This window comes from Octopus bimaculoides, chromosome 10, assembly GCF_046866305.1.
Source record: "Octopus bimaculoides isolate indiv1 chromosome 10, ASM4686630v1, whole genome shotgun sequence".
NCBI lineage: Eukaryota > Metazoa > Mollusca > Cephalopoda > Octopoda > Octopodidae > Octopus > Octopus bimaculoides.
The window spans coordinates 50,870,839-50,883,121 of record NC_142937.1 but is presented as its reverse complement, the minus strand read 5'-3'; the positions used below and the strand labels follow the sequence as shown (position 1 = coordinate 50,883,121).

Genomic DNA, 12,283 nt, shown 5'->3' with positions numbered 1-12,283 from the left:
TGTAATAATTATATATATATATATATATATATATATATATATATATATATATATATATATATATATATATATATATATATATATATCAGTCGCCATGATAGATCGCTGACCACAACATTCAAATTTTTTCTGCGTGTTTTTCTCCTTGTTTTCTCCTTATTCTTTCTGTTGAAGAGCGTAGCTCGAAACGTTAAAGACTTTCTCTATTCCCGAGCGTTAAACTAATGCATCCTTTTGTTGTTTACACCACCTGTCCTCGTCTGTTGTTGTTTTTTTCGTAAATTTTCCCATATATATATATATATATATATATATATATATATATACACATATATATACATATACACACACACACACACACGCATGAACATGCAGTCCACATAAACGTACACTTTGATGCGAATAAGTTCATACATACCCACATGCACATACACCCACCATCACATATACATATATATGGGGTCCACATAAGTGCATTCATACATTTATACAGTATTCTGACAGGTGTGTGCACACAAGTATATAGGTACAAGGAGTGGCAAGGGACCTCCACTCACAGAACAGGAGCATGGTTAGCTAGGGTAGAAAGTCATGTACTGGGCTTTGCAAAAGTCCTGTTACATTCAGTTTTGATCTTTCGAGAGGTTCACATATGTGATAGAAAAACTGCTGTCAAGTATACTTAAAATTTTACTTTTCCAGCACATGTCATTAAAACGTGTTTCTCATTGTATGCAGACGTATTGAGATGGAAGTGAAAAGAATCACATCACCCTTGGTTTGGATAGGACTTTGCACCAGTCAGAGATTTGGTCTGTGACACTCAGCAAGCTGTCCTGTAGGAGTTCCTGTTGTCCTCTGTCACAAGTCTGTAGTTCTTCCTCCTTGTCAAATTTCTCAGAGGATCCTTAAGTTTCCAGATCCGTCTTCTTCTTGGCACCCTTGGTGGGTGGGGAATGCTGATGGGAGAAGCATTCAATGGGTTATATTTGAATAAAATAAGACAAAGATTAAAAGAAAACTTCACTTCTGTTTTTGCTGTGAACCAAATATATATATATAGTCAACAGTCAGCAGTGAGTTTAGTGTGCAGATATAAGTTCACCAAGGCTCAGTTCTTAACCACCTCTTATTTATTGTAGTCCTTTTGGCCATAACAAAATATTTTAAAACTGCTTGCCCATGGGAGTTTCTCTATGCTGATAACCTTGTTCTTATACCTGAATCTATAGATTTAGAGAAGAAATTTCTGGTGTGGAAGCAAGGCCTGGAATCAAAGGACCTTAGAGTTAATTTTTCAAAGAATAAAGCAGGAAAGCAAAGAAATTACTAATCCTTTCAGAGAAATGGCTCTGCTCAATATGTATATTCTATTCTGTGTACCCAGTGCAAGCTATGGACACGTAAGAGGCACAGTGGGATCACAGGAAGGTTAACAGAGAAAGTAGTTTTTGTGTGTGGCAGATGTCCAAGAACTATAAACACTAGGAACACACAGGAAATAGATTTCCTTCAATGCCCAGGGGAATCTTTAGAGATAGTAAAACATTTCTGTTACTTAGGTGACTAAATTGGCAGTGGTAGAGGATACTCTAAAAGTGTAGATACTTAAATAAGAAACAGCTGAACCAGATTCAGAGTGCTGTTACTTTTCATCATCATCATCATCATCATTTAACGTCCGCTTTCCATGCTAGCATGGGTTGGACAATTTGACTGAGGACTGGTGAACCAGATGGCTACACCAGGCTCCAATCTGATTTGGCAGAGTTTCTACAGCTGGATGCCCTTCCTAACGCCAACCACTCTGAGAGTGTAGTGCGTGCTTTTACGTGCCACCGGCACGAAGGCCAGTCAGGAGGTACTGGCAACGGCCACGCTCGAAGTGGTGTATTTTACGTGCCACCTGCACAGGGGCCAGTCCAGCGGTACTGGCAACGAACTCACTCGAATGTCTTTTCATGTGCCACTGGCACAAGTGCCAGGCAGGCGACGTTGGTAACGGTCACACTTGAATAGTACTATTTATGTGCCACCGGCACAGAAGCCAGACAGTTGATGCTCTGGCAACGATCACACTCGGACGGTGCTCTTAGTGATTTACTGGTACAGGTGCCATCACGATTTCACTTTCGCTTGCCCCAACAGGTCTTCACAAGCAGAGTTTAGTGTTCAATGAAGAGACGTTGGCATGGGTGCCAGTCTACAAATTTAGTTCGATTTCGATTTCACTTGCCTCAACAGGTCTTTGCAAGCGGAGTTTAGTGTCCAAAGAATAAATGTTACGCATAAGTGGGCTGGCTACATCCCTGGCAGAGGCCTTAGATTTTGGTCTCACTTGGCTTGCCGGATCTTCTCACGCTCAGCATATTTCTGAAGGTCTCGGTCAGAAGTCATTGCCTTGGTGAGGCCTAATGTTCGGAAGTCTTGCTTCAACACCTCATCCCAGGTGTTCCTGGGCCTGCCTCTTCCACGGGTTCCCTCAACCGCTAGGGTGTGGCACTTTTTCACACAGCTATCCTCATCCATTTTCGCCACATGTCCATACCAGCGCAATCGTCTCTCTTGCACACCACAAATGATGCTTCTTAGGTCTAACTTTTCTCTCAAGATATTTACACTCTGTCGGGTATGCACACTGACATTACTCATCCATCGGAGCATACTGGCTTCATTCCTTGCGAGCTTACGCATGTCCTCGGCAGTCACGGCCCATGTTTCACTGCCATGTAGCATGGCCATTCGTACACATGCGTCATACAGTCTGCCTTTTACTCTGAGCAGCAGCAGCAGAGCTCTCTGAACTTTGCCCAGGCTATTCTTATTCTAGCATCTACACTTTCAGCGCATCTACCCCCACTACTAACTTGGTCACCCAGATATCAGAAGCTATCAACTACGTCCAGTTTTTCTCCCTGGAATGTGACAGAAGTTGTTTTCTGCACATTTTCAGTGTTTATTGCACCTGAACATCTGCCACATACAAAAACTAACTTCCCAGTTAACCTGCCTTTGATATTGCTGCACCTCTTATGTGTCCATAGCTTGCACTGGGTACATCTTATAGAGTTTCTACCTACACCTTTTCTACAGATCAAGTAGGGCCATCTACCTGAAGGGGTTTGTGTTTTGTCTACCTTCCTACTTATTAGAACTTTGGTTTTAGCTAAGTTGACTTTAAGGCCCTTCGATTCTAGTCCCTGCTTCCACACTTGAAACTTCTCGTCTAGCTCTGATAGTGATTCAACAATCAGTGGAAGGTCATCGGCATAGAGGAGCTCCCAGGGGCATCTTGTCTTGAATTCCTCTGTTATCGCCTGGAGGACTATGATAAATAGAAGGGGACTGAGGACAGAACCTTGATGGACTCCTACCTCTACCCGGAATTCTTCACTATTCATTGCCATCTCTCACCTTACTGACAGCGTGCCTGTACATGGCTCGCACAGCTCTCACTAACCATTCTTCTATCCCTAGTTTCCTCATTGACCACCAGATAAGGGATCGAGGGACCCTGTCAAAGGCTTTCTCCATGTCAACGAAAGCCAGGTACAGAGGTTTAACCTCGGCTACATATTTCTCCTGCAGCTGTCTTACCAGAAATATAGCATCAGTGGTGCTTTTCCCTGGCACGAACCCAAACTGCATCTCATCTAAACTGACACGCTCCCAAATTAGTTGGGCTATGACCCTCTCCGTGACTTTCATTACCAGATCTAATAACTTGATACCTCTGTAATTATGTGTATCTAAAGCGTCACCTTTACCTTTGCAGAAGTTGACTATGGTGCTGCTAACCAGTCATTGGGTATGACTCCTTCGTGTATCACCTGGTTAACAATATGGGTGACTAGGCTATAGCTGACTCTGCCAGATATTTTGAGCATCTCTGCAGTGATTCCTGATGGGCCGGGGGCTTTCCCTGTCTTCATATTCTTAATTGCTTTATCTACCATGGTACTGTCAACTTGGATAGCTGACCCCTCTGTTGGGTCGACATTCGGCAGACTCTCTTTCTCCCATTCATTCTCTTTATTAAGCAACCTTTCATAGTGGCGTCTCCAAACCTCTTTCTTTGCAGCCTCGTTTAGTGCAAGTGTACCATAATCCATGCGAACACATTTCTCTCCCACGACATCACGATTCTCTCTCACACACTGTCTTGCTACACAAAATACTTCAAGTCTTTGGTCCTCACGGCGCAGAACATTGGCAAACTTTTTCTTATCTTTGGTAACAAAGGGAAAGGCAGGTTTTATGATGCTTGTGTACAAACAACTATGCTATATGGTAGGGAAACATGGGCAGTGACTTCAGAGGACATGTAAAGAAATGAAATCAGCATGCTTCACTGGATGTGCAATGCTAGTGTGGATATGCAGCTAAGTGTAAATGTGTTGAGAATAAAATTGGCTATAGATATATTTATTATGACCAGGTTCCAACCCGGGCCACAGCAACAATGTTCACCCACAACACTTTTCGGTCCAACATCACTGCCTTGAGTTCCTGGATACATTCTAGGCCAGTGTCTGCAATCAAGTTGTTGAAGTAAGTGTGATGATATTTTCCTCTTCTTACAGTTCCACAAGAATAATTTGGATATTTTTAGTTGAGGGTGGCACATGCAATGACCAGACAGTTGCATCCGTTTTTGCTGATCTTCTCGCTAACTTTCAATAGGTCTCATTAAAGGCATTTGTTTGTCATATGTTGCTGCCATTTCACATTTAGGGCCATTCATAGCATCCTTATATACCAGCAGTAACCATCACAGACCTGATGAAATAGACCAAGCACAACAGCTGCTCTGCAGAGTAGAAATATCAGCTGCCAAAATTGGACTGCATGCAAATGTCAAGAAAACCAAATACATGTCTTTCAACCAATCAAGTGCTGCTAAACTGTTTTCTCTGAGCAGTTCTAAATTGAATGTTGTTGAAAATTTCAAGCATTTAGGGGATTGGGTGAGCAGTTTCGAAGCAGACATTAAGATCAGGAAGGAACAAGCGTAGATAGCCTGTCACAAAATAACATTCTGAAACTGCAAATTACCCAGGTGAATCGAAATTAAGCTGTTCATTGCAACTGTCGAATCGGTGCTATTAAATGGTAGTGAAAGATGAACACTGACAAAGAAATTATTGGGTATAAGAGGCATCATATCCAGTTTGAGAGAGAGAAAACTGTGCTGTATGGTTATGTGATGCAAATGTATGAAGACAGCTACATAGAGAAGTGATGATCTCTGAATGAGGAGAGAACCCGTGGAGGAGGAAGATCCAGGAAGACAGCCTGAAGTACTCGGATCACTGGAGCCTAAACAAGCCACTTGCTTTATTTAAATTTTCAATGAACAAACTGTTTTCTGATCAGTGCTTACATCTGCGAAACAATAAAAAATTGTTATTTGCACTTTATAGAAAGATCTGAAACAGTGATTTGAATATTCACTCTTAATGTGTTTTAGCAGATTCAAATGCAAACATGTTAGTCACTGTTCTATGTCACTGGAGACCAACTTTCCCTTTTACTGTGACAGTGTGTTCATAACACATTTGGCTCATTAGCTAAAGCACCAGTGTTTTAATATGTATATTTTGTCAACCAGACATACAGTGGGGAGAAAATAATTATTCGTACATGTCAAAATTCTTTATTTAATTTTTAATGAACATAAATGGGATATACCAATACCACCATATTTGCATACACATGCATAAACTAAGAATATGCAAAAGAAACTAGTAAATTATAGTAACTAAGGAATTTATATTCAATTATAAATATTCAGGGGTGAAAAAAATATTCGTACAGAACAATCGATAATTGTGATTTAATACTTCGTAGCATCACCATTATCCAGTTCCACTTCAACTAACCTCTTCTTGTTGTTCTTAATCAATGATTCACATCTTTCTTTAGGAATTTTTTCCCATTCTTCTTGACAAATTTTCTTCAAATCTGGAATGCATGTTAGGGCTCTTGAATGAATTTTAATTTTCAAATGATGCCACAAATTTTCAATGGGATTCCAGTCAGGTGACTGGCTTGGCCATTCTAATAATTTTATATTGTGATCGACAATCCATTTTTTGGTAGACTTCACCGTGTGCTTAGGGTCATTATCCTGTTGTAAAACCCACTCTTCACAAAGCTGGAGCTTTTCTACAGAGTCCCATAAATTATTGTTCAAAATATTTTGGTACATCTCTGCATTCATTCTACCATCTATCACATGTAAATTGCCAGTGCCATTTGCAGAGAAAAACCCCCACACCATGATGTTGCCACTTCCAAGCTTTATGGTAGAAATTGTGTTTTTCGGCGAATAGGCAGTACCATCTTTCCTCCAAACATGGCTACGCAAAATTCGTCCAAACAATTCACTTTTCAATTTGTCTTTCCATAGAACATTTTCCCCGAATGTGTCAGATTTATCTTTATGTTCACAAACAAATTTTTAACAGGCTTCTCCATGCCTTTTAGTCAACAGTGGAGTCTTTCTAGGAGAGCCTGACTTCAGTTCATTCCTCTGAAGTTCATTGCTGATTGTTCATAGTGTAACACTAGTCCCTGAAGCTAACAAATCTTCTTGAAACTCTTTTCTTGTGATCATTGCATTTTTTTCGATTCTTTGCTTCCTTTTTCTTAAAGATCTAGGGGAAATCTTGCGTGGTGCACCGGATCTTATTCTGTTTTCAACAGTTCTTTTGCATATTCTTAGTTTAAGCATGAGTATGCAAATATAGTATTGGTATATCCCATTTATGTTCATTAGAAATTAAATAAATAAAGAATTTGGACATGTACGAATATTTATTTCCCCCACTGTACCTGCCCCCCACCATTATTTTTTTTACAGAGTAAAGCTTGCTTTGTTAATTTTGTACTATATTGGTAACCATGATCAGTCACAGTTACTTAAAACATCATAGCCAGAAATATGAGCTCTACATCCTGTATGGATATTCTCCTGACTAAAATAGAAACAACCATACAAAGGTCAGCCGAAAAGTTCATAGGCTGACCAAACTACTGTCATGGAATGTGACCAAATAAGATTTATTTTTCAACATAGTCTCCGTTGCAGTCCACACACTTCTTCAATCATTGTTGCAGTACTTGGATCCCATTGGTGAAGAAGCTTTCATCTTGTTGGTCAGAACGTCATCAATGATATGACGTCCTCATGATTGCAATACTATTTCCTAGCTGCATGTTTTTTCATGTTGGGGAACAGTTGACAGTCATATGGAGCCAAATCAGGAAAATAGGGAGGGTAATCAATCATTTCAAAGTCACAGTCATGCACAGCATCCATTGAAACTAGGAACTTATGTGCTGAAGCATTGTTTTGATGAAACAAGACTCTTTTCATCAGTTTTCCTGGGCGTTTGGTCTTGATAATCTTTCATAACTGCTTCAAGTTTGGCATAATGCTTTCCATTGATGATCTAGCCTTTGTTTTGAAAATAGTCAATAAACACAGTACCTTTTGCATCCCAAAAAACTGAGGCCATCTCCTTCTCTGCAGATGAAATGATCTTGGCTTTCTTCAGAGCAGGTGAAGAGGGATGTTTCCACTGCATGGGTTGATTACTTTGAGACAGAGACAGATTGTCTCTTTGTCTCTGGCTCAAAGTAATCAACCCAATACTCATCCTGCATTAGGAAATGTTCAAGTAAACCAGCTAGATCTGCCTCAACCAATGTCAGATTTTCCCGTCATGTAATCAACCTGGTCAGAAGATATGGCACCCACCAAGCAGAAACTTTTGTCATGCCAAATTCATTGTGCAGAATATTCTCAATTCTCTGACAGGGTATGCTAATAGCTAGGCTATTTGATTTATAGTCAGTCACCTGTCAGCCATCACCATGTGCTTAACATGATCAATGTTTTCCTCAGTAGTGGTAGTTGCAGGACGTTCAGACCTTGGGTCATCTTCAAGACTCTCCCATCACCTCCTAAATTCAGCTGCCCACTCTTGCACTGTTGCTAAAGCTGGAGAGTCATCCTCCAATGTAGCAACCATGTCAGTATGAATGTCCTTGGGGGGGCTAAACCCTCTTTCTGCAGTTACTGGATACCACAATGCTAAATTCTGTTCATCTTCAAGAGAAGTTGCTACTTATTACTTTTGAAGTCTTCTTTGAATACTCAGATGTCTGTTTCCCTGAAAGGGAACAATGCAGTTATTAATAAGAAGAGTTGAAATTAATGCATGCAAGATTTCACAGCTCTAGCATCATTCCTTCATAGTCAGTCTATGGGTTTTCAGCCCACCCTTTTACAACTGATCTGATACAACTGAAATTCAGTACTTATATAATACAGTTTAATTTTGATAAATTTATGGTTTTATATTTTATTCCAGTATACTGTTATAACATTGTATTTACCTACACAGAATCATATATTTTCACCTCCAAAATCACTTTGAAATATCTTTCAACAAACCTATGATGAAACATACTGAATTTGTTTTTCTTCACAAAATATATTTGTAAAGTAGAGATACATCTTATACATCAGCAAATACAGTACTTGCAAAATTTTTTCCAGTGTGAGAAATAACAAAATACTGCTATGTTTGTAGATTAGACCAGGATTACAGTCAGCTATGTGGAGGCGCAATGGCCCAGTGGTTAGGGCAGCGGACTCGCGGTCATAGGATCGCGGTTTCGATTCCCAGACCAGGCGTTGTGAGTGTTTATTGAGCGAAAACACCTAAAGCTCCATGAGGCTCCGGCAGGCGATGGTGGTGAACCCTGCTGTACTCTTTCACCACAACTTTCTCTCATTCTTACTTCCTGTTTCTATTGTGCCTGTAATTCAAAGGGTCAGCCTTGTCACACTGTATCATGCTGAATATCCCCTAGAACTACGTTAAGGGTACACATGTCTGTGGAGTGCTCAGCCACTTGCATGTTAATTTCACGAGCAGGCTGTTCCGTTGATCGGATCAACTGGAACCCTCGACGTCGTAAGCGACGGAGTGCCAACAACAGTCAGCTATGGGTTTCTTTCCACATAGAGCTTTATGATAGCCATTTCCACTTCAGTTAGGAAGATTGCTACTAACAATACTTCATTTATCAGATGCTGTTCCAGATTTTCAAGGCCTTCTTTTTTAAATGTTGAAGGTTAGTTTAAAACATGGCTAAAATGTTCAGCTCATCATTTCAGCTGGTTAGATGGGTTTGTGAGTATCTTAGTTCCATTCTTAGACCTCATATGGCCACCACTGTATGTTGTGGTCCCTAAACTTGCTTCAGCCCATTGTGATAGGATCTCATGTCATTTTTGTTGAAAGATTCTTGTCAATCAGGAGCTCATTTCATGAAACTTTGACCCAGTCTTCTTTCAAATATCAACATAAGCTTCTTTTTGTAGATGTTTTATCCTCAAAGCATGACTTGTAAAGTAGATGCAATTGAACTTTGTTGCAAATGAAGGTAACATTGTCATCAAACCAATCTTGATGCTTATATTTGTTAAGTCCCATCACTGCTGAGATACACTGATACTTTTATTTCTGATTTGGGACCAAAAGTCATAAGCACAAAGATTATGCTCATCTGTTTGTACTGCCAGTTCAGTTTAAAACTCAAGTTTGATCTTAAGCTTTGAATTTTTGTATGTTGAGCTTGGGCCTTACTTTCAGCTTTCTAATTAGATATCACTTTTACTGAATTTATATTTTACACTTAACCCATAACAAAGGTTTAGAGTATAAAAAACATGAGTAAGTTTGATTCGTTTCCTTTCATATTAACAAACAATTATGTGTTAAAGTTGGTGCAAATATTTACTGTATGGGTGTTTCCCGGTTGTTTTGTATTTTTTTTTTTTTGTGGAAACGGTGTGTTTGTGATGTCATGGTGACAGACAACACAGGTGGATAAGCTAATGTGCCATTTACATTTTCATACCCAACATCATGATTGTCAATAATTTAGCCTCATGCAATGTGATTTAACCTAACTTCAGCATTGAAGTCATCAAAAGGGTTAAAGTGGCCAGCAGATGACATGTTATCAAAGAAGCTACCTTTCTTGGGCTATATGAATTCCACATTTCAGAAAGGCTTAGAGGAACCCAGTTCTTCTGTAATGTGGGGAATTGCTCTCCTCCTCCTTATCATAATCATTATCATCATCATCATCTAACATCTATGTTCCATGTTGGCATGTGTTGGATGGTTTGGCAGGATGGGTCTATGGACTGCATTATGCTCCAATGTCTGTTTTGGCATAGTTTTTATGGCTGGATGACTCCTAACACCAATCACTTTACAGCATGGACTGGGTGTTTTTTTTTATGCTAAGAGTGGGGCAAAAGATAATTAAAAGAATGGAAGAAGAGGCCAAGATAGAACAGGTTTCTTGCTGCAGTGGTGCTAATTATTACTTGCATTTTAGAAGAAACAATAGGAGGGATCAAGTTAGGCAGAGAGTCATGAGGGAGATTACACCAGGGGATGACAGTGCTTAGAAGCAAAATAGTAATGATAAATGATAAATCAGTAGAAAGAAGAATGAGAAGGAGATGATGTTGGGTAAGTTGCAGAAGTGGGTGGGAAAGAGAGGCAGGCGATGTGCATGAGGAGAGTGAGAAAGGTGGATGTGATAATGCAAATGTTGGTGGAGAGAACAATCTAAATGGATGAAGGGTGGATAACAAATGGAATGGTTCTGGGTAGTAAGAAAAGTAAGTGATATCACTACAGTTAGGGAGGTGATGAGGTATCTCAAAGAAAGGAAATTGGAAGAAGGGCACAGCAGTGAATATATATATATATATATATTTGCACACACAGGTCAACAGAACCCAGTTTTGCCAAGCTGGGCAGGTCCTCTCAAGAACAGCATATTGCATATCATTCCATTTCTTTTCTTATTTCCTCCGTGAGGTTCAAGGTCCTGAGGTTAGCCTTCACTATTTCATTCTGTGTCTTACTGGGTCTCCCTTTCCTGGAAGCTCTATCCGCATTAAGTGATTAGCACTTCTTTATACAAATGTTCTCATCCATTGGCAGATGGCAATTTAGGTCGAGAAGTTGGCAAAATGAACTTGCACAAGTGCAAATATAGTGGGTAACTTTCACTTGTTTCTGTCATTAGTCTGTTGTCATCCTGGGGTGTCGCCTTGAAGATTTTGTTTTAGTAGAGTCTGATTTGGCGCTAGTCAAAATCAATATTCTTTCTCTATATTGACATTTATGCTCTATTTCGTTATGTATATATTTATTTGGTTTACTAATTATAGAGTTTTATCAACTGGTCTGGAGTCTGATGATGATGATGATGATGATGATGATGATGATGATGGAGATAATAAACTGTCTCATGGCAGAACTGCTGAAAGAGTTACCCAAAAGTCAACTAAAAGAATATTATCTGATTCTGAAGATGAACCATCCAAAGGTAAATTAGTATATGAAACTGATGACTCATTTATTTTCATTTTGTTGTATTTATTTTAAAATGGCACAGTGGTTGAGAGAGTTTAGACTACATAGTTCATATCATTCCACAAGTATTTTCCTTTGTTTCTAAGTTTGGTATTTTTACTTTGGTTCAATAAAATTCAAAATGAAAGAAAGAAAAAAGAAAATTAATCAGTTGTTAAACACATTAAGACCCATAAATGTTGTCCATTGAGAAATTATAGAAAAACACTTTTGTACCAGGTTACTATATAGTAAAAAGCTTACTTTTCAACTACATAGTTTTTGGTTCAGACTTACTCTGTGGGACTTTGGCCAAGTATCTTTTAGTATAGTTCAAAGCTGACCAAAGCCTTGTAAGTAGATTTGGTTGATGGAAACTGAAAGATGCCCACTTTTTATGTATGTGTGTGTGTATGTATGTATGTATATATATCATCATCATCATCATCATCGTTTAACGTCCGCTTTCCATGCTAGCATGGGTTGGACGATTTGACTGAGGACTGGTGAAACCGGATGGCAACACCAGGCTCCAGTCTGATTTGGCAGAGTTTCTACAGCTGGATGCCCTTCCTAACGCCAACCACTCAGAGAGTGTAGTGGGTGCTTTTACGTGTCACCCGCACGAAAACGGCCACGCTCGAAATGGTGTCTTTTATGTGCCACCCGCACAAGCCAGTCCAGGGGCACTGGCAACGATCTCGCTCGAAAATCCTACGGGAGCCAGTCAGGCGGTACTGGCAACGGCCACGCTCAAAATGGTGCATCTCATGTGCCACCCGCACAAGAACCAGTCCAGGGGCACTGGCAACGATCTTACTTGG

The 12,283-nt window shown here is 39.7% G+C and overlaps 1 protein-coding gene across 1 annotated transcript in view; it reads left to right on the top strand.

Moving 5' to 3' along the window:
* The first annotated feature begins 4,530 nt into the window (after positions 1 to 4,530).
* LOC106878624 (protein IWS1 homolog) overlaps positions 4,531 to 12,283 on the top strand; it is a 71,330-nt gene continuing 63,577 nt past the window's right edge. Inside the window, exons 1-2 of the mRNA XM_089359121.1 lie at positions 4,531 to 4,551; positions 11,276 to 11,433. The gene's annotated coding sequence lies outside the window, so the exon portion shown is untranslated. The remainder of the gene's footprint in view (positions 4,552 to 11,275; positions 11,434 to 12,283) is intronic.